Genomic DNA, 20,047 nt, shown 5'->3' on the forward strand with positions numbered 1-20,047 from the left:
ATCTCCAAGCGGACTCTCCAAATGGAATACCGAACACAGATGTGAAGCAGCCTTAGCTAATGCATCATGGTACGTGTACGCTGACTTGCACTACCTCCCCCTCCGTCTCTCTAGCTATCCTGACCACTACTAGACCTTCTCAACTAAGGCTTGGTTCACACATCAGTATGCAATCAGTATGTGCATCAATCCGTTTTAAGTCTCAAACTGAATTCAAACGGACGGATGGCATACTGATGTGTGAACCAAGCATAATAAGCCCACCGCCCCCGCCCCATCATACTTGCCTCTCTCTTACTTCCAGACTTCCTCCAGTAAGACAGCTCCTCCCTCTTTTCTGACTCTGCCGCAGTACGCAATAGTCCAGCCGTTGCTCTTTGCTCTGCAGTCGGAAAGCCACCTCTACAACGCAGGCATGGGAGGCTATTGTTGTTTTAATGGCATTTACTCTGTAGCCAAAAATGACATGTCACCTGTATTCTATGTTTTGGTACAATTCCAGGGAAAACAAATTTATATGGTTTTATTTACATTTTAACCCCGTAACAAAAACCCAAAACTGTGCCAATATTATGACACCCATAACTTTTTTTCTAATTCCGTGTATGGGGGTGCATAGGGCATTTTTTTTTTTGCAGACCCAGGTATACCCCCCAGGGGGCCTTATCCCTAATGTAATGCATTACAAAATATTGGCACTTCTACTGCAGGCTGCATACATGTAGAGGCAGAGTAAGGGCCATTATATAACATGCTGCTCGCTGTGGGGCCATTATATTACATGTGGGCAGTGAAGGGGACATTCTCCTGAGTGTGGGGGCACTGAGGGGACCATCAAATAACTTTTACTGAAGGCTCCAAACAAAGCCTTATAAAGGTTTATAAAATAAGTGTTGCCTATTTGGAGGAGTCCGGTTGAGACATTTGATCACTAGGGGGCACATCGCTTGGTCTAGAGCACTGGCACCTAATGATCTTGTAGTGGAGTCTTCACACCATTGAGATCTCACATAAACCTAGAAACAAACAAAAACCTAGTTAAACATTGTTTTGAGGTTTATTTTTAGTCAAATGTATAAAAAAAAAAAAAAAAAAAAAGGGACATTCCGGAATTTGATGTGACAGCAGAGACATAAGCCCCATGTAAAACAATAAATCCCCCCCCCCATATGTTATTTAAGTGTTCCCTTCATGAGACTGACCCATTTGTCACACATCCTGCACCTCTCCCACCTCACACAACCTGAACCCCTCTATCATGCTCACACACAGCCTGAACGGTTGTGACTAAATACTAGATGCCCAGTGGCGTAACTAGGAATGGCGGGGCTCCGTGGCGAACTTTTGACATGCCCCCCCCCCGAACGACACCGACGTCGAAGACCTCGACCGGCCCCCTCCTCCGCACTCTATTATGTCCCTTACTGCCCCCTGCACACAGAATTATGTCCCTTAGTGGCCCCTGCACACAGTAGTGGACACCCATAAACAATTATTATACTCTGGGGTCTGAAAAGACCCCAGAGTATAATAATCGGAGACCCAGGAGAATAAAAACATAAAAAATTACTGTTTCTTACCTGTCCCCGGCTCCTACGCTGTCTTCTCCGCTGCCGTTCTTCTGAAATGACGTCAGACATCACATGACCCGGGACGCAGGCCGGGTTCATGTGACGTCAGAGACATCAGAAAGGAGGCCTGGCAGGATCGTGGAGAGGTAAGTAACAGTGTTTATGTTTATTACCTCTCCCAGTCCGTTGATCATTATACTCGGGGGTCTGCAAAGACCCCCGAGTATAATGATGGTATTTGTGGGGCCCGCAGTGTCACTTACCGATCCCAGCCCAGCCAGAATCGGCAAGTGAATAGGGTCCCTAACAGCCTATAAAGAAAAAAAAAAAAAAATGCAGCGGTAGCGGCTGTCACCGGGCCCCCTAATGGCCCAGGCCCTGTGGCAGCTGCCTCTATGGTAGTTACGCCCCTGTAGACGCTGTAGGGACCTGGTCCTTACCAATTCTAGTATTTAGCCGGCTCAGTGTGAGTTGTCTATTTCCCCTTACTGGTAAGGACCTTTTTCCCGCCTGGTGGTCGGGTCCTTAACCGAGATAGTATTTAGCCAGCTCACAGTGAATTGGCTAAATCCCGTACTCCAGAGGGACCAGGTCCTCACCAGTGATAGTATTTAGCCAACTCTATGTGAGCTGTCTATTTCCCATCATTTGTAGGGACCATTTTTGCCCCCTATAACACGGCGTATACGTTCCTAACTCCCATTGAAATGAATGGGATCTTTTTCAGAGCGCAATCTGCTCACACGTGTATACGTGCCAGATTGCACTCCACGTTACATCGTGTGAACGCACCCTCACAGTGAATTGGCTAAACCCCGCTCTCTGTAAGGACCTTTATAATAGCTGGGCTCCGGCTTCAGTAATGTTTGTAAATCTCACAATAAAGGGACAAGATTAGATCATAAGAATTATAAGATAAAGATAATATGTGTCTTATTATTATTATTCCAACAATTGTTTGGAAATCAACAATAAAAGCGGTAAAAATATTTTTCAGCAAAAAGTGTGAGGGAGTTTTCCTTTTCCATGTTTCCTATACATACAAGGTTTCATACCGGTGAGGTCCTTCCAGTGATAGTATTTAGCCGTCTCACACTGACCTGGCAATTTACTATACTCCGTAAGGACCTTTTCCATCTTTCCTATGCTTACAAGGTTTCATACCGGTGAGGTCCTTCCAGTGATAGTATTTAGCCGTCTCACACTGTATCCATGTATCATATACTGTACTTAGAAGGTTTCAGATGGTATAAGATAGAGTCAGTGTATGAAGAGATCTGTGGAGAAAGAGAACGTTGCATTGTTTGACGGTCCGTGACCCGGCTATGTGAATAGCCTCATTGAATGTAAGGCTGCCATGTGATGACATGACCATTATTCAGTGTAGTGTGAATGTAGGCTTATGAGTCCTGTATACTGTTTATATATAGTAGATAACCGCTGTATTACCCAGAAGCCGCACGGCTTGTAACATCGGCAGCAGTTTTGTGAGTGAAGCCACTCTTTTCTGGTAATATCTAGAGATGAGCGGACGCCGTTCGATCGAATAGGTATTCGATCGAATATCTTGGCGTTCGATGTATTCGTTCCCAATCAAATACAAGGCCGCATACGCAGTAAAAATTCGTATCCCCTCCCACCTTCCCTGGTGTGTTTTTTGCACCAATAACTGTGCAGGGCAGGTGGGACAGGAACTACGACAACGGAGGCAGTGAAAAAAATGTAAAAAAAACCCATTGGCTGCCGAAAACAGGTGATCTCCCAATTCATAAGAACAGTGTCGGCCATCTTCGTCTCATTCTCGTGTTGGAGTGATAGAGTGTGGCGTCAGACTGTCAGTGCGATACAGTGCTTTGTTAGGGCTCATTCACACGGAGTAACGCCGGGCGTGTATCACAGCCGTACACACCGGCGTTACGGCAGACTGCCGAAAACTTCTCATTCACTTCAATGGGAGCGCTCCCATTGAAGTGAACGGGAAGTGTTTGGCAGTCTGCCGTAATGCCGGCGTGTACGGCTGTGATACACGCCCGGCGTTACTCCATGTCAATGAGCCCTTAGGCAGGAATTGAGAATAATAACAGCTCTTTTCAGAGCTCAATTAATAGCTAGCTAGCAAATCATGCAGCATAGCAGCAGGGGACGTGGAACTAGATACCCAGCTGGGTATCAGCTCCACATTATACGTACTAGAAAGGGGCTACCAGCAGTGCCCCTCGCCAGCACCAGGGTACGTGGGAGAGGAGGTGGATACCCAGCTGGGTATCAGCTCCAGAGTCCAGGTACTGGAGAGGGGCTGGCAGCAGTGCCCCTCGCCAGCACCGGGTTACGTTGGTGAGCACGTGGAACTGTATACCCAGCTGGGTATCAGCTCCACATTATACGTACTAGAGAGGGGCTACCAGCAGTGCCCCTCGCCAGCACCAGGGTACGTGGGAGAGGAGGTGGATACCCAGCTGGGTATCAGCTCCAGAGTCTAGGTACTGGAGAGAGGCTGCCAGCAGCAGCAGGAGACGTGGGTGAGGATGTAGATATCCAGCTGGGTATCCACTCCATAGCCCAGGTACTGGAGAGATTCAGTCAGGAACCAATTTACTCTTCCTCATCCTTCTCATCCTCCTACAACCCCAGCCCCTACTACTGAATGTTTGAAAAAAATTTATTTTTTTTAATTGAAATAATTTTTCTCATGCATACCCCCCACAGGGGCCTGCAAATTAATGTTTTAGGGCTCCCCCCACAGGCGCCTGCAAATTAATGTTTTAGGGTTCCCCCAAGGGCCAAAAAAGAAAAACCCTGCTGCTAAAAGGCTCTAGTCAGCCAAAGGGCCCAAAGCACTGCTTTTTAAAGGCTCAACTCACCCAAAGGACCAACAAATCTCTGCTGCTGCAAGGCTGAACTAAGTTCAAGGGCCTAAAACTCTGCAGGTAAAAGGCTGAAGTAACCTGAAGGGCCTCAATTTCTGCTGGTAGCTCAGCTTAAGGGTGTGTAACTTAATTTGGAAGCGCTCATGTTAAGGGCCTTAAAAGTGAATTTTGGAAGGTCTTACCACATCACACACATCCACAACGACAGTTCGGGGTGGGGACTAAAGGATTTCCCATTGCCTATTCCATCTGTGGTTGTCATGGAGAACGTGGTTTAAAAGGGGTGCTTTTTATTGTTTGTTGAGCTTGAATTGGGGTTTGTGTCCATCCATTTGGGGAGTAAAGAAGGTTTCCAGGTATTTTCCCACTTTGATAGAGGTTTTTTGGAATGTGAAAGTGTGTAGTTGTTAGGCTGTGATAGTGGGGTAATACAGTGACTTGGGCTTGTTAGATGCCCCCCAGACATGCTTCCCCTGCTGTCCCAGTTGCATTGCAGAGGTGTTGGCATCATTTGCTGAGGTGTAATAGTGGACTTGGTGACTCTCCTGAGTCGAATGGTAGGATCCTCTGAAACAAAGCATTTTCTCCCATAGACTATAATGGGGTTCGATAGTCGAATATTGAGATGCTATTCGTAACGAATAACGAACATAGAATATTTTACTGTTCGCTCATCTCTAGTAATATCCAGCATTCACTATACAATTGTATAGTAAAGTGTGCTGAATGTATCTTAGGGCGGGTTTACACCTGCGCCCAGTCTCCGCTTTGCAGGTTTCCGTCTTCTTTGTTTGCGAGAAACTGGACAGGAGACAAAAACTGGCAGTCACTTTTCATTTGAATGGGTTTGCAAAGTGTCCGCCCGTGAGCGTCTTCTGGCATCCGCGGCGAAACCTTTTTTTTTTTTTTTCCCCAGACACAAAGTCCTGCATGTCCAACTTTGTGTCCAGTTAAAAAAAAACAAAACAGTTTCGCCGCAGAGATTTGAAGACGCTCACGGCCACTCACAAGCGGACACTGGCTGCCGGGTTTCCATCAGGGTTTCTCGGGCACAAGATGGAAACTCACAAAGCAGAGACCGGGCGCAAGTGTGGACCCGCCCTTAGATCAGTCCTATTTTGTGAGGTCTCAGCCTAGAGTTACATGAAGGTATAAATTAAAGGGATTATTGGGACTATGATATTGATTGCTGTGGTCTCTTCTCTACTTACCAAGCACAGTGGCATACACTGTATAGAGGCCGTGCTTAGTATTACAGCTCATCCCCATTCATTTCAATTAGATTGAACTGCAGCATGGCCGTGTGACGTACAGATTCTAACTGAGTAGAAGTGGAGCTCAACAGCATATTCCTAGAATACTCCTTTAGGCCGGGGCCCCACGTTGCGGAAACACAGCTTTACTTGTTGCAGTTTTTTGACTCAAAGCCAGAAGTGGATTGTGCAAAAGATATAGGAAGTTCTTATACTTCTACATTTCCCATTCCTCTTGTAGCTATTCTTGGCTTTGCCTCCAAAAACTGCAACAAAATAAGCAGCGTTTCCGCAACGTGGGGCCTCACATATTAGTAACCCTTAGGCCGGCTTCACACGGACATTACAGTATGGAACGCTGAAGCTGCGAGGAAGCCGGAACTCCTAGCATCATAAACAACTATACTGCTGGGAGTCCAGGTCCTGGTCTGGGAACCACAGCTGACAACCAAATGTGTCCATGTGAAGCCGGCCTTAGGGTGCCATTACACATGTGATCTTTATTCACATTAGCGCATGTGCTGTTGTTTCTACTCTGATCAAAAACACACCTGTGTAATAGCAGCCCTAGGGCGGGTTCAGGCTACCCTTGTTAAAGGGGCTCTATCAGCAAAATTTTGCTGTATGAGCCCCACATATGCGTGAATAGCCTTTAAAAAGGCTATTCAGGCACCGCTAACCTTATTTTAAACCCCCGTCCCGTTTTAAAATAAAACTATAAAAACCATATAGGTAAATCATACTTGAACATCCACGGGGGGCGGTCGCGCACGATACGACATCTTCTAGCACACCTACCTCTTCTTTCGGCGACGCCCTCCGGTCCTGGCTCTTCCCGGCTTCATCTTTATCTACTTCCAGCGGTTCAAATCCAATTGGTTGAAGTCCGGCGCATGCGCAGTAATGCTCCCTCTGGAGCTACTGCACATACTCTGGCACCATTTTTCTCAATGGCAGTGCCGCCGGAGTGTGCGCAGTAGCTCCGGAGGGAGCTCTACTGCACACACGCCGGATTTCAACCAATTGGATTTGAACCGATGGAAGAAGATGAAGCCGGGGAAGAGACAGGACCGGTGGGCGTCGCCGAAAGAGGTAGGCGTGGCAGAAGATGACGTCGGATCGTGCATCACCGCCCAGTGTGCAAGTTCAAGTATGATTTACATATATGTTTTTATAGTTTTATTTTAAAACAGGACGGGGGATTAAAATGAGATTAGCGGTGCCTGAATAGCCTTTTTTTTAAAGGCTATTCACGCATATGTGGGGCTCATACAACAAAATTTTGCTGAAAGAGCCCCTTTAATGTCCGTTGATGGATGACCGCAACGGACATTAACTGCAGCAGAGAAATGGACAGAGACAGTCAGTGTCCATTCAAGTTAACACTAATGTAGACAACACGATGGCTGCTGTCTCCTGTCTGTCCTCAGTCTCCCATCTGTCCTCAGTCTCCCATCATTTAAGTTTAGTTTTGTGACTGAAGAATAAGTTGTGCGCACCGGACATTTTCCTTCCTTTACAAAAATAAACAAAAATTACGGAAAAAACACAAGAGACAGAAAAAAGGAGACAGAAGACGGCGTCCTTAATGGGTTTTTTTTTCTTAATATTCTAGTCAATGGGAACAGACGCAGGAGGATGAGGAGACTCCATCTATGTCTGTTGCTCTCATCCTATGACAGGTAACAGTAACGGACGTGCATAACAGTAGTGTGAACGTAACCTTACTCCATCATGTTCTAGGTCTTCCACTACTGTATGCAGAGATCCTGTTGTGCCTTGATGAGTCAGAGTCGCTTTGGTGACACAAGAGGTGGGGATGGGGTAAGTTATAGCGAATTGGTGGATTTCTTACTATTAAAGTTATGACATTCAGAAAACACTATTTACACATCTATTTTTTTAGTTTTTTTGCCCAAAAAATAAAATTTGTTAAAAATAAAAAAAAGTCAAAACAACAAAATAATAGCAAAACATGAACAAACTCAGAATCCCTTTAAAAAGTGACCGCTATCATTCAAACGCATTGTTTTATGACTAACACGGCAGAATAGCCTTAAGAAAGGCTATTTGTCTCCTACCTTTATCAGTCGTCTCCGGCCCGCCGTTCGGTAGAAATACCGGGTTTTTACCGGTATGCAAATGAGTTTTCACAGCACTGGGGGCTTCCCCAATGCTGCCAGAGAAGTCTCTCCAGCAATGCCTCCATCTTCAACAGCAACCACCTCTTCTGCGTCTTCTCTGGGGTCACACTCCGGCACCTGCACAGTCTGCTCTGCCATTGGGACGCAGACAAAAGCCAAGTGCACAGGCTGGCGGCCATTTTTTTGGAGGCCGCTACGCTCGCATGCACAGTAAGCTCCTGTAGTTGTATGGAGAACAGGAGCGTACTGCACATGCACGCGTAACGGCCTCCAAAAAAATGGCCGCCGGCCTGTCCACTCGGCTCTTGCCTGCATCCCGAAGGCAGAACCGACTGCGCAAGCGCCGGAGTGTGACCCCAGAGAAGACGCAGAAGAGGCGGTTGCTGTTGAAGATGGAGGCGTCGCTGGAGAAAGTTCTCTGGCAGCATCGGGGATGCCGCAAGTGCTGTCTGAGCGCTTCCCCCCACCCCACCAGTGCTGCAGAAGAACTCATTTGCATACCAGTAAAAACCGGTCTTTCTACCGAACGGCGGACCGGAGACGACGGATAAAGACGAATAGCCTGCACGTGTCAGCTATTCCGACGTGTCAGCTAGGAAAAAAAAAAAAAAAAAAAAGTGTTTAAATGATAGGATCCCTTTAAATAATTGTATCCCTTCCCGACATCTGTAATAGTACATGCCGGACCTTTAAAGATGGCGGCCATCATAGCCACTGGGTCTTCACAGTATTGGAGACCCGATACTAACGAGTGCAGCTATAACTACATCCAGGTATATCCCACTATCCCCCATGTCCCTCCGGTGTACCCCCACATTACTAACAAGCACTGCACTATCCCCCCCATTACTTTTTGTACATTGCAGCACATGGAAACTATATGTATATCTAAAGTAGAAAGTCCGCAGAGGAAAACTGCACATTTTACGTGAAAGGCCTTGTAGGAAAATCGCAATGTGTTTCCACAGAGGTTTTTCCTGCAGAGCTTTTTGGCTGTGGCCCCCTATGTGGGGCTTTAACCTAAAGCACATTGTCAATCACCTCTGCACCGCCAATGGAGGAGTTTCTTTGTGCCTCTTATGCAATCCTTAGGCCGGGTTCACACGGGGTATTTTGGATCGGAACCTGAGGCTGCCTCAGGTTCCGGTCCCAAAATACAGGTGGCTGTGACTGGATACCAGTGCACTGCACCAGCATCCAGTTGCGCACTCCGCTGCGGATTAGGTCCAAATGAATGGGCCTAGTTGGGAGGAGGGAGTGTCTTCAGGCGGATGTCGTGAGGTGTCTGAAGAATGAACATGTCCGTTCTTTTTTCTAGGAGCTGGAACAAACGGCTCCCAGAAAAAAACTGAGCAAAAAAAAAAAACCTGTGTGAACTTACCCTAAATCCACCAAGCATCAACCATAGCTTGCCATCCATTAAAGTAACACAGCTCTAAATCCCCCCCCCCCAATTCACCAGGCACCCCACAGTTTGCCATGCACCCATCTCTCCGCCACAGTGAATTGTGTACCCCACATCCACCCTGCACAGGGTCGGACTGGGGTGTTTAGGGCCCACCAGTGGAATTGTTTTTAGGGGCCCACCGCCAGGACCCCTGTAGATGAGTTGTACAGAGACAGGATGGCTAAAGGTAATATCAGGAGCCGGCTGCTCGCCTGCCATACGATGTGTACCACTGCACTACCTAAACCCACTGCTACATCCTGTATGGCAAGAGAGCAGCGTGGCTCCTAGAATTGTCACCATTACCTGTAGCCGCACTGTAATGAAAAAGCTCATCTGCAGAGGTCCTGGCTGTCAGATTCCCACAGATGTAATATTGATGGCTTATCCTGAGGACAGGCCATAAATATTAGAAACATGGATAAATCCTTTAAAGATATTGTCCAGGAATTGGAGCAACTCATGTGCCGGGCTGGAGGTTTAAAATAAAAGAGCATACTCACCTGTCCTCAGCAACCCGTTGTCCTCGGCCAGTGTCCATTCAGTCTCGTGCTGGCACCTTCTTGCTTGGAGTCCTGCACATCATGTGACCGCTAAGAGGAATTGGGTACAGAATTTCCAGAAATGAGGTGTTGCCATCAGACCGAACAGACAGAGGCGGAGGACAACAGGGTGCTGGGGACAGGCGAGTGTGTGTTTTTTTTTTTTTTTACACCTCCGTGGCTGAGGTGTAATAATGAGGGATGAATCAGCTGTTTGAGTGAATCGTGACATCTGTGCAAGCGCCGTGACCCCTTCTCTGTTTACACAGTATCGTACATATCACAGTGGCCATGTCATGTAACTACAGCCTCGTCCTATAAGCGTCTATGTGACAAGGCTGTAATTGCACCACACGGTCACTATAAACAGACAGCGTGTGATATAAACAGGCACCATGGCCCCTTCATACAACTGATCAGGGGGTCACTTATCTCTTATTGATGATTTATTCTGAGGATAGATCATCAATATAAATAGGCTTAAGGAGTTTTCCAGTACAAGGCCCCACGTGGTGTCCTGCAGCAAAAAAGCGCTGCGGGAAAAACCGCGTCCATGACGCATCACGTTTCTTGCCGCAGCCCTTTGCACAGAAAGTTTGCAGAGCTTTCCTCTCTATTTTCTGCTTCAATTATATTGAAACCGCCAGAATTTCCATAGGCATGCTGCAATGTCTAACTCTAAAACCAAGACTGCTTTGGAAATTACAGCATGTATCTTATTTTACCGCAAAGTGTGGATGGGGCTTCATATGGCGAAAACACCACGGGAAAAGCCGACAGTTCCTGCAATGTGAATGGGATTCTAGCAAATCCCATCCACACGTTGTGGAAAATTATGGGCAGTGAACATGCTGCGATTTCCAAAACCGTTGGGGTTTTGGAAATCGCTGGAATATCACTTATACCTACGAAAACACTGATGGTTTCCCTATAGGTGTAATGGAAGCAGAAAATGAAAAGCGCTGCGGGAAAAAAAACACAATGCGTTGCTGCTGCGGTTTTTTCTGCAGCGCTATTTTGTTGCAGTTTGCAACGTGAGGCCTTAGTCTTAATAAAGCCCAAGTGCCACTTTCATTAAATTAATTGCCCCCTCATAGTATGCCCCTAATTCCCCCTGACATAAATACTGCACCCCTAATATCAATGACTACCCCCTTATGTTCATAATGCCTCCTAATATAGCCTCCCCTTGTATTCGTAATGTCCCCTAATAACCCCTATAAAAATGACCCCCCTTATGTTCATAATGCCCCCTCCTTATAATTATAATTTCCCACTCCAAACAACCCCTTGTACTATTAAAATACCCAAAACTAAGCTTTAAAAAAAAAAAAAAAAATAATAATACTCACCTACCTGCGATCCTGATGAACGGAGGTGGCCACTTTACATCCAAGTGCAGGACGTCTGTGTATCAGCACAGTCGATCTAGTTAAAAATAAGGTATATTAATGGCGGTGCCTGGACCCAGAGCAGCGCCATTGGTGTAACTAATGTTTTGTGGGCCTGGGTACAAACTTTTGTCCGTGGTCCCCTATCCCCATAACTAGAGTGAATTCTTGATAGTGGCGGTTATGGGCGCTAAAGCAATATCTCAGATACCTGAAAGAGATACAGCTTTAGTACCCACAACTGCAGCTATCAAGAATACGGTGAGAAAGCAGCGCAACGCCCCACATGTAAGCAATACTGGGACAGCATAACGTGCTCCACAGGGGCCCCCAAACAGTATGATGTGCACCACAGTGGCCCCCAAACAGTATTACGTGCTCCATAGTGACCCCCATACAGTATGATGTGCACCACAGAGGCCCCCAAACAGTATTATGTGCACCACAGAGGCCCCTAAACAGAATTAGGTACTCCATAGTGACCCCCAAACATTATTATGTGCACCACAGTGGCCCCCAAAACAGAATTATGTGCTCACCAGTGACACCCCCCACAGTATTATATGCTCACAGGGTCGTGACTAGAGTGGAGTTGCTCCTGGTAGGTATGATGTCACAGGAAGGGGCGTGGCCTCTCAGAGGAGGGCAGAGTTTCGGCCATCACTGCTCTGTGTTGTATAGAGGAAGCCGGAGCCGAGCTCATGAAGCTGGAGAACAGAAAGCAGAGAGGATTGTCTTGTGGTAATGGAGGATGGAAGAGAAGAGACAGGTTTGTTTTACATGAGACGACATGTTGGATGAGGCTGAGGGGAGAGAGTGATGTAGTTACATGGGACTGCATGTTGGATGAGGCTGAGGAGAGAGAGTGATGTAGTTACATGGGACTGCATGTTGGATGAGGCTGAGGAGAGAGAGTGATGTAGTTACATGGGACTGCATGTTGGATGAGGCTGAGGAGAGAGAGTGATGTAGTTACATGGGACTGCATGTTGGATGAGGCTGAGGAGAGAGAGTGATGTAGTTACATGGGACAGCATGTTCCATGAGGCTGAGGGAAGAGATTGATGTAGTTACATTGGACTGCACATTGGATGAGGCTGAAGAGAGAGAGTGATATAATTACATGGGACTGCACATTGGATGAGGCTGAGGAGAGAGAGTGATGTAGTTACTTGGGACTGCACGTTGGATTAGGCTGAGGGGAGCGAGTTTTTTATGGGACTGTATCCCGGAGGGTCTGGTGGATTGGATTGATGTTTAGGGTGGTATAGGAGTCGTTGGCATAGAGGGAGACGGGGTCCTTTACGTGTTTCTGGCATTTAAGGGGGTGCAGGAGATCTTTGGGGGTACTGCTGCATCTAAGAGGGGAGGCAGTGGCGTGCACAGTATTACATGCCCAGCAGTGTCCCCCATTCAGTATTACATACCCAGCAGCCCCCCCCCCCCCATATACAATATTACATGTCAAGCAGTGCCCCCCCCCCCCCCAACACACACATTATATCTCCAGCAATGCCTCCCCCCCCCCCCCCAGTATTATATGCTCCCAACAGCCCCCTCCAGTGATATTATTCTACACTGTGGTCTCCTCAGACCCCAGAGTATAATAATCGGAGGCCCAGGGTAGGTGAATAAAAATAACAAACCCTAATACTCGCCTCGCCTTTCCTGGGTATCCTGGCTCCGGCTGTCTTCAGCATCTTCCTGACGTCTCTGTTGAGTCCTGTGATTGGTCCTCAGCAGTCACATGAGGGGTCACTGACATCATTACGCCGCTGCGCTCCATCTGACTGCTGGGGCCTAATCTCAGGCCTCAATCACATGATGGAAGACGCCGGAGAGGACGCAGAGAGGTGAGTATATCTATTTATTTTAAGTCACCTCTCCTGGGCCAGTGTCTATTGAAAAAGGGCCTGGCAATATGCCGGTGCCCCTTTTCATTTACAATATATATAGTGGTCGGGGAACCAGGCTTTCCCCTGCTGCTGTCACATAGTGGTACTGGACCCCGACTATCTCTAGCTGGCTACTGGCCCCGTGTCTCACCGGGCCAGGTCACGATCGTTACACCCCTGGCAGTGGGTCTTTGAAGTACTGCTGGTATCTAATGGGGGGCACTGGGTCTTTGGGATACTGCTGGCATCTGGGGGGGGGGGGGGGAGGGGGTCTTTGGGGTACTACTGGCATCTAAGAAGGGGCAGGGGCCTATGGGGTGCTGCTGGCAACTAAAAGAGAAGGACAGGGATCTTTGGTGTGCTTCGAAGGGGGGGGGGTGCAGTTGGCATCTGAAGGAGTGCATGAGTCCCTTGGATGCTGCTAGCATCTAAGTGGGCAGGGGTCTTTGGGATGCTGGCATCTGAAGAAAGGTAGAGGTCCTCGAGGTGCTTCTGACATAAAGGGGGAGGTCCTTGGGGTGCTATTAGCATCTATGGTGTATGCTGTTGGCATGGATAGGGGCAAGGTGTCCCTGGCGTACTTCTGGCAACTAAAAGGGGCAGAGACCCTGGGGTGCCATCGACATCTAATTATGTTGGCATGCATCCTTGGTGTGCTTGGGCATCTACAGGGGGGCGATGTCCTTGGGGTGCTGCTGACATCTAATGGATGAGCAAACATCCCTGGGGTGCTGCTTGCATGTAATGGTGGGGAGGGTCCCCAGGGGGGCCTGCTGCATGCGTTTGTGTGGGTTCCCAGGGGTATTGAATTTGTGTGTTGGGGTCCTGGGGTACTGCTTGTATGTGAGAGGGAGTTCTGTCCCAGGGTGCTGCGACCTGTGTCCTTGTTTGGAGGCCCCTGGGATGCTACCTGTGTGTGTGTGAGGTGGTTTTGGTGATGGCCCCTTGGGTACTTCCACCTGTGGGCATGTGGCGGAGGTTCCAGGGTACTGCTTTGTTGTGTTTAGGTCATTTGGGTGCTGCCTTCATGTAAATGGGGGATTCCTGCAGTGCTGTTTGTATGTGGGTGGGGGTTGTTCTTGGGCCCTGAGATGTTACCACCTGTGTGTGTTTGGGGATGCTGCCTGTGTGTTGGAGGGGTCCGGCACCTTGGATGTTGCCACCTATGTGTTAGGGTGCTCCTGCTGTATACTGAGGGGGACTGCCATCTGTAGCCTGAGAGGGGCAAGGGGGGCTGCCATCTGTATGATAGGGGAGATCCAGGACCTGGGGGCTGCCTCCTGTGTGAGCTGTAGGTATAAATATTCTGCACTGCTCACTCTCCAACCCTGCAGTGATCACTAGCACCAAACTGATGGTCATTGCTGTATAAAGAGGTTACTCACAATGCAGGAACTCCTTTAGAGCAGAAAGAGTCCCTTCACTAGATGGGGGCAAATCTTAAGACATTACTTTTCTGTGTGTCATAACTGAGTGTAAACCCTTGACTGTGACTCTTGCACTTGGGGTTAGTCGTGGTCAGGTTATGACTGCAATTAACTCTTTCTAGTGCATGAGTTAGCAATTCTAACAAATGTCATGGTCACTTTACTCTCCCTGTACAGCAGGTGCAACCCTAAGGAAGATTAGGGCAGCTATACTTTATTTCAGGGGTCAGCAACCTTCGGCTCTCCAGCTGCTGTGAAACTACAACTCCCAACATGCTCCATTCACTTCCATGGGAGTTCCAAGAACAGCAGAGCAAGTATACATGCTGGGAGTTGTAGTTTTACAACAGCTGGTGTGCTGAAGGTTGCCGACCCCTGCTTTATTTGTATAGCAGGCTGCCTGTGTTCTCCCCCCCATATATTCATTAATACAACGTGCCCCCCGAAGACCACCAAGTGTGCCTGGTGAGCTGTATTCACCACTGACTCCCCCAACCTCCTGCAGTCAGTGATTCCATCTAAGTGATTGAATTGCTGATTACCCAAGAAGGGGTTCATCACAAGCTTGACATGACTGTGGTTAAGGCCCCACGTAGCACCTGTAGCAAAAAAAAAAAACACTGTTGGAAAAACAGCAACACATCAGGGTTCTTCCTGTAGCGCTTTGTACAGGTTTCCTCTGTGGACTTTCTGCTTTAACTATACCAATAGGGAAGCCGCCGCCGGTGTGTCCTGGGGTATAACTGGCATGCTCCAATTTCCAAAACCATGACAGTGCAGCGTATCCGCTGCATCTATTTTACCGTAAAATGGGGATGGGATTGGTTTTTTTTTTTCTGCCACGTTTCTTCCACGGTGTTTAAGTGGTGTGGGGAGCCAGCCTCATGGAGTTATCCACTTTCTCAGGGTAGGCCATCAATATTAGACCTGCAGGGGAACCCCAACACGTAAAACCCCTGCATATCTCCGGTACAGAGATTGTAATGGCGCATCGCTGCAGTACCTACACTCACCACTACAGTTTGTACAACACCAGAGATCTGCAGGGGCCCCCACACATCTAATACTGATGGCCTATCCTGAGGTACTATCCTTTCAGTAGGAGGCGGCCTCACATTCTGGTTCTCCATTAATTAAAAAAGAAGGTCACTGGACTAAATTTGTGGTTAGATTCACATCGGCCGCAGAAATCGACAGAGAGAAAAGTCCTGCACGGAGGATTGTTCTCTCTGCCCGTTTCACTATAGAAACGGCTGACCCCATTAAGTCAATGGAGTCCACTGGTGTCCATGAGTAACCGATGTTTTAGCGATCTGGCTTTTCATCATTCAGGTCACATGACAGATTTAAAGAGGACCTTTCACCTCCTGGGGCACATGCAGTGTAATACACCGCTAGAAAGCCAAAAGTCGTACTGTGAGAGTGGTGAGGAACGCTTCCTCCCCTCCTGATAGTACTCGTCCATAGAAGTAATCGTTGGAAATAAGCAATGCCCCTCAGTCTCACAATACAGCGCAATAGATGCTACTGTGAAGAAAGGCGTTCCTGACTGTCTGTTAGAAACGCCCTTCTGACAGTGAAGAACTACGGTACCGGCACAGAAAGGGAAAGCCGATAGTGCGCTGAATTCAGCACACTGTTGGTTTTCTAGTGGTGTATTACACCGCATGTGCCCCAGGAAGTGAAAGGTCCTCTTTAAACAACATAGAACCTGGCGCACATGTGATCCTGTCTTTACTCTAGTAACCCCACCACATGAGACGACAACGGCTGGTTTATTCCATGAAAGCAGGTAATACTAGACCAGGACAGGTAAGTTGGTAGAAGGGAGGGGGTTGATGGACTACGTTGGTAACTAGTGGAGGTGGTTTTTTGTTTAGTTTTGGGTTTTTTTTAAATATGGATAATGAGGATTGTGCGGATGGTTTTATTTCAATAAAATATAAATTTTTAAAATGTGTGTTTTATTAATATTACTGTAAGCGGAGCTTATAAGATATAGGTCCTATACTGAATAACCTATGGAGAATATACCGATACCATGAACCTACCTGCAGCAACTCCATTCTAGTCAGTTCTGTATTGAGACAGCTAGAATGGAGTTGCTGCAAGGAGGACCTACCTATAGCAACTACAGAATATACCCAGACCATGAACCTACCTGCAGCAACTCCATTCTAGTCAGTTCCGTAGTGAGACAGCTAGAATGGAGTTGCTGCAAGGAGGACCTACCTATAGCAACTACAGAATATACCCAGACCACGAACCTACCTGCAGCAACTCCATTCTAGTCAGTTCCGTAGTGAGACAGCTAGAATGGAGTTGCTGCAAGGAGGACTTACCTATTGTAACTACAGAATATGCCGAGACCATCATGAGCCTACCTGCAGTAACTATATACTGATAAATCAGGCGCACAGCGATACGTCAGAATTTAGCTCTATATCAGTTATTAAATTGCCATATATTTCCATTATCACTTACAATAAGTGGCGCAAGTTATAATAAACACGTAAGGCTGCGGCGTCACCGCCCTGTACACAGCATATGGCAAATATATATTTATATAGGTATATTTTATGTAATTATATCAGTGCCAAATGTATACATGTCCAGGAATGTGTTTTTCCTATATTTTTATTGATATTATATACATATACAATGTCTCTCTTGGCCAGTTACGGATCCTCCCTATAGACACTCCACTCTAGCTGCTCCTGTAGCGAAGTGACTAGATTGGAGTTTCTGGCGGTAGCTCCTCGAAGCAACTCCATTCTAGTCACCTCAGTACTGAACAGTCTACATTGGAGTTGATTCTAGCAGGTCCTCCCTCCAGCAACTCCAATCTAGACCGTTCACTAGTGAGGTGACTAGATTGGAGTTGCTGGAGGGAGGACCTACCAGGAGCAACTCCAATCTAGACGCAACCATGCTCACAGTGCCCATCCCCCCAGAGCCTGAACCCCCCATTCCCCCCTTCTTGCTCACACAGCCTGCACCTCCATGTCTCCCCTCTTGCTCACACAGCCTGCACCTCCATGTCTCCCCTCTTGCTCACACAGCCTGCACCTCCATGTCTCCCCTCTTGCTCACACAGCCTGCACCTCCATGTCTCCCCTCTTGCTCACACAGCCTGCACCTCCATGTCTCCCCTCTTGCTCACACAGCCTGCACCTCCATGTCTCCCCTCTTGCTCACACAGCCTGCACCTCCATGTCTCCCCTCTTGCTCACACAGCCTGCACCTCCATGTCTCCCCTCTTGCTCACACAGCCTGCACCTCCATGTCTCCCCTCTTGCTCACACAGCCTGCACCTCCATGTCTCCCCTCTTGCTCACACAGCCTGCACCTCCATGTCTCCCCTCTTGCTCACACAGCCTGCACCTCCATGTCTCCCCTCTTGCTCACACAGCCTGCACCTCCATGTCTCCCCTCTTGCTCACACAGCCTGCACCTCCATGTCTCCCCTCTTGCTCACACAGCCTGCACCTCCATGTCTCCCCTCTTGCTCACACAGCCTGCACCTCCATGTCTCCCCTCTTGCTCACACAGCCTGCACCTCCATGTCTCCCCTCTTGCTCACACAGCCTACACCTCCATGTCTCCCCTCTTGCTCACACAGCCTACACCTCCATGTCTCCCCTCTTGCTCACACAGCCTGCCCCCCATGTCTCCCCTCTTGCTCACACAGCCTACACCTCCATGTCTCCCCTCTTGCTCACACAGCCTGCACCTCCATGTCTCCCCTCTTGCTCACACAGCCTACACCTCCATGTCTCCCCTCTTGCTCACACAGCCTACACCTCCATGTCTCCCCTCTTGCTCACACAGCCTGCACCTCCATGTCTCCCCTCTTGCTCACACAGCCTGAACCCCCCATTCCCCCCTTCTTGCTCACACAGCCTGCACCTCCATGTCTCCCCTCTTGCTCACACAGCCTGAACCCCCCATTCCCCCCTTCTTGCTCACACAGCCTGCACCTCCATGTCTCCCCTCTTGCTCACACAGCCTGCACCTCCATGTCTCCCCTCTTGCTCACACAGCCTACACCTCCATGTCTCCCCTCTTGCTCACACAGCCTACACCTCCATGTCTCCCCTCTTGCTCACACAGCCTGAACCCCCCATTCCCCCCTTCTTGCTCACACAGCCTGCACCTCCATGTCTCCCCTCTTGCTCACACAGCCTGCACCTCCATGTCTCCCCTCTTGCTCACACAGCCTGAACCCCCCATTCCCCCCTTCTTGCTCACACAGCCTGCACCTCCATGTCTCCCCTCTTGCTCACACAGCCTGAACCCCCCATTCCCCCCTTCTTGCTCACACAGCCTGAACCCCCCATTCCCCCCTTCTTGCTCACACAGCCTGCACCTCCATGTCTCCCCTCTTGCTCACACAGCCTGCACCTCCATGTCTCCCCTCTTGCTCACACAGCCTGCACCTCCATGTCTCCCCTCTTGCTCACACAGCCTGCACCTCCATGTCTCCCCTCTTGCTCACACAGCCTGAACCCCCCATTCCCCCCTTCTTGCTCACACAGCCTGCACCTCCATGTCTCCCCTCTTGCTCACACAGCCTACACCTCCATGTCTCCCCTCTTGCTCACACAGCCTGGCCCCCATGTCTCCGCTCTTGCTCACACAGTCTGCCCCCCCATGTCTCCCCTATTACTCACACATGCTGTCTCTTCAGCACGGAGTCTCTCTCCCTTCATACTTCACAGTGACTTGCCCGGGTGCTGACACCCGCCCTGGGCAGACGCCTTACCGAACCTCCACTGTCTACTAAAAACAAAAGGCAGTGGAGGTCCGGTAGGAACCCATAATGAGGGTCTTAATAGTCCAGGCTGGGGCCTACGGGGGATTCCCCGGTCTCCCGGCGGGCCAGTCCGACCCTGCACATCTCTCCCCCTCTACACTACTCCCTGCAGTCCACCTACTGTATCTTCCCCCCCTTCACTAAATCGTGCACCTCGCAGCTCTCCATGTTGCTCCACTACACAGGATACTGTGGAAGGTCCTGCTTACAAGTAAAGACACGCCTATCCGGTCATGTGACCTTGTAACGGCAGACGGTCCTTACGGAGTCTAGTATTTAGCCTTTACCCAGCCAAACTCCTCTATCATGCTCACACACAGCCTGACCCCCCTCCCCCAGCCCTTTCCACCCCTCTTGCTTACACATGCTGTCTCTTACCTCCTTCCAGTCTCCATTCACTGCAACTTCCTTTTCCTGTGTAACTCGGCACTGTCCTGAATAGCTCCGCCCACGCCAGTCTGATCACATGACCTCGGCGTCACCGGAAGTCCTTTAGCCCACTAGGTTTTCGCGTCTACCATCTTTAATACTGGTACTGTCAGCACAGTCATATAAACTTTAGAAAACTTTAGAAACATATTGCTTTAGACAGTCTGCTGTTTGCCTGCTATGTGAATTTATTCCAGCCACACCCACTTTCACTTGTTTGGCACGTGCTACAACAGCTGTGTAGAAACCTTCCCAATTAGTTGGT

General features: G+C 48.7%; 1 long non-coding RNA gene across 1 annotated transcript; it reads right to left on the minus strand.

Annotated features, from left to right (window-relative positions):
• Nucleotides 1-273: 273 nt before the first annotated feature.
• LOC142200693 (uncharacterized) lies at nucleotides 274-15,138 on the minus strand. The gene is made up of 3 exons (XR_012715470.1): nucleotides 15,080-15,138; nucleotides 11,787-11,922; nucleotides 274-1,016 (listed from the first exon to the last, which is right to left on the minus strand). It is a non-coding gene; the product is annotated as an uncharacterized LOC142200693 (long non-coding RNA).
• Nucleotides 15,139-20,047: the final 4,909 nt, after the last annotated feature.

This window comes from Leptodactylus fuscus, chromosome 4, assembly GCF_031893055.1.
Source record: "Leptodactylus fuscus isolate aLepFus1 chromosome 4, aLepFus1.hap2, whole genome shotgun sequence".
Classification (NCBI taxonomy): Eukaryota; Metazoa; Chordata; class Amphibia; order Anura; family Leptodactylidae; genus Leptodactylus; species Leptodactylus fuscus.